This window comes from Typopeltis vanoorti, chromosome 5 (genome assembly GCF_054136105.1).
Source record: "Typopeltis vanoorti isolate ZY-2024b chromosome 5, IOZ_Tvanoo_1.0, whole genome shotgun sequence".
Classification (NCBI taxonomy): domain Eukaryota; kingdom Metazoa; phylum Arthropoda; class Arachnida; order Uropygi; family Thelyphonidae; genus Typopeltis; species Typopeltis vanoorti.
Window position 1 is genome coordinate 121,670,766 of NC_143553.1, and position 3,319 is coordinate 121,674,084.

Consider the following 3,319-nt stretch of genomic DNA (forward strand, 5'->3'; position numbering starts at 1 on the left):
ATTGTTTATGCTGAGCACAAATAGATCGGTCTATGTTTATTACTAAATGGTTTTTCATTTCGCCAAATGAAAAACTATAAAATGGCATCGGATATTATTTACATATGTAAACAGAATGAGAAAAATGTACGATAAAGTAGGATAAATTGCAGTTTACTAAAGATATAGAGTGGCCTAATAAGTGCGATTAGATTTCAACGTTTTCGTAAGACGATTTTTGAACATCTTGCTTTAACCTAATTAAAACTATCAGTAATTAATGATCTCCTTTTATCATCGTTGTTAAGGTATATTAGCCTGATCCAGCCGACACCATTTTAAAACCCAAACTCCGTTCCGTGACTGCTTCTGATTCTCGGACAATTGCATAATATTAAGTGTAACAAAAAGCATTCCCAATTACACATTTCCATGGGTACAATACATACAAGCAGCAAAAGTAGAAATCACAATGAAAAATGCATCCCGTTTTCCGTCTCTTATCAATAAAGAGATTAAATACACTCATTTTAGAAATATTTATATCAGCAGACTAGCGCAGTGAAAGCCTGTGGGGATGTAAACTAGAGGTCTGTCAATGGAAGCCACACTCTGCTATTTACTTTTTTTCCAATTACACAATGCTGCATCCCATTAATATTTTATTGCAACTTGTTTTTTTTTTTTTAGCTGGAGTGATCATATTTCGTTTCATTTTAGTAAACACGACTTTCTATTCATTCCCTCAAAATCTCTATTTGCATCTTTAGAGATCAAACAAATGAAAACTTTGTTTCCATACAAAATCAATTATAGAAGAGCTGAATGAAGGAAATAATGCGAAAAAGTACAGTATTAAATGTGCTGTAGTGTAACATTAAACTCAGTTTACTGCGTTTTCAATGTACTATAATATGAATTAAACCATATAAATTAAAATTTATTCAAGTATATGAATCAAAAGAAAATTCAATACTAGGAAATATGATGTTCGAAGTTGTTTTAAAATGGATAGATCAATTGGAATTCCTAAGGAATAACAAGAAAATACATTTCAACAAATTTCTTTCCAACCAATAGCACAGACCATAATTATGAAACTATTATTTGATTCGTTGCAATGCAACACGACAGAATAAAATTTTACAAGGCGGAAAAAATGCTTTCTGATGCGTTAAAGGGACCAGTTAACTAATCTCACTATAAATATGGAAGCATTTTATTCTTTTGACGTTTTTGCGTCAAAAGAAGGGAATGCTTTCTGTATTACCGTAACAAATGGAAAATCGGTAGTATATATGTCCTTGTGCTGTTTGATAAAGTTGTGAAGAGAATAGTACCTGCTGTGAAATCCAGAGATATCTTTATTTGATTTTTGAATTTCTTGCTTTATTCCAGTTAAGTCAGTTAAACTCTGAATGATCTCGCTTTATAACCGCTTTTATGTATTACAATTATCCCAACAGAACTCTGTTCTCTCGCTGTTGCTGATTCTTGAATAATCGCATAATATTATGTCTAATGAAGAACATTCTCAGTGAATAGCTGCATGGTTGCAATAATGCTGCTTCAAATCTAGAAGAAGGAAAACGTGTATAATAGATTCCGTTTTCAATTTGGTACAAACAAAAAGGTTAAAAGGAGCGTTATCAAACATTTTCATCATCAGCAGAGTGGCGCAGTGGAAGCGTGCTGGGCCCATAACCCAGAGGTCCGTGGATCGAAACCACGCTCTGCTAAGCACTGTTCGTTTTTTGCACTCTAGAATGCTATATCAACTGCATTTCTGTAATGGCTGTTGATTTACTCGAAGCATGTGTAGCACATTTCATTTACAGAAACTGTTTCCATACAGTGATTACAATTATAGAAAAACTGAACCACTTAAGGAAATCGCATATCATAAAATATTATAGTTTGGAATGCTTTACTGCCACGTTAAACTCACCTATCTACGTTTTATAAAAACTGTACTAGTGGCAATAAACATACTATTCTTTGAAACTGAATAGTATACTTCTCTCTGTCTACATGTTCAATTAGAAAATACACTTCCCCTCCAGCTATACTAGCTTACGTTATCAGCCATGTATTTCGATAATTACCTGCTTGATTTGGAAAAAAAAGAAGGCTTTATTGGCAAAGCTCGAATACTCTCATTCGAGTGCAAAGAATGCAGCATGCGTAGTTCTCCATTCAGCCGAATTTATGGCCTGCTTTCTCCTCTCATTGATTCTCTACTATTTAGCACACAGCATCTCGGTATCCTGTATTTATATTTAACACCGCACAAGCACTAAATATATAATAATTATAATATATATAAATAAAACACACTTTTAAATCTTTCTTAAACTACTTTCTCTGTCCTAAAAATGTTCCGGGATATAATTTTAAAATTCTGGAAATTTCAAAGATAAAAACTTTGCGGTTCTTTGTGAGAATTTATATCGGTTTGTTTCACTTCTGATTAGGTTCAGACAGTATTTGAATCTTTCATTTACTCTTGGATTAATTTTCTCATGAAATCAGAATATTAAATTTAATCCACATAATAATTTGGAAATTCAGCTCCTCGATTCTCTAACTCAAACAAGCAATCATTCTAGCATTTTATTGTTCATATTCAATCAATAATTGAATATGAATAATAAATTGAATACGTTTTAATTATTTAATTTTAATTTAATTTCATTCTCGAAGTCAATGGGTTTTGACAATTGTCTTCCAGAATCCTTAACTGTATCTCTATTTCCATTTAATTTCACGTTGAATGTATTGAACACATATCAATTTTTATTTTTTTAATAATTGTATTAAATCAGTCCCATCGTGTTTCTTATGAGGAACACTTCCATGCCATCTGATGGATTACAATTTCAAACCAGACTAATAAATAACCATATGTAAATGTTCATAAAATGATTTAAAATCCACTTCTATAAAATAGAAATGGATTTGAAATTATAGAAGATAATCGCACCCGAAATTCTTTGTTGTCGCTTCGATAAGGAGACTGCATAGTTTGAAGTACTTTCTTGTGTTTAACATAAAATAAATCCTCAAACATGTCTTCTTAAAAGAATATCTTTGCTACAAATAATCAATATCCTCCACTCCCCCCCCCCCAACAAGTTTTTCTTAGGTTACGTTGGGTGTTTTTCCCTCAACCCAATAGTTTATAGGATAGCAATGTTATTTACTAAGGAATGATTATAGATTAAGGTGGTATGTGTTTTTTGCATAACACTGTTCCATGTCCGAGATATCTGAGTTTATCGTCTGGTTTTCCCAGCAAGCGTAGGTGTGGTTGGCCTACAGTGTTTCTCCATGTCAACAA

The 3,319-nt window shown here is 32.4% G+C and overlaps 1 non-coding gene across 1 annotated transcript; it reads left to right on the forward strand.

The window, feature by feature from the left end:
- The first annotated feature begins 1,646 nt into the window (after positions 1–1,646).
- On the forward strand, positions 1,647–1,718 carry TRNAM-CAU (transfer RNA methionine (anticodon CAU)). Its single transcript has one exon. It is a non-coding gene; the product is annotated as a tRNA-Met (tRNA).
- Positions 1,719–3,319: the final 1,601 nt, after the last annotated feature.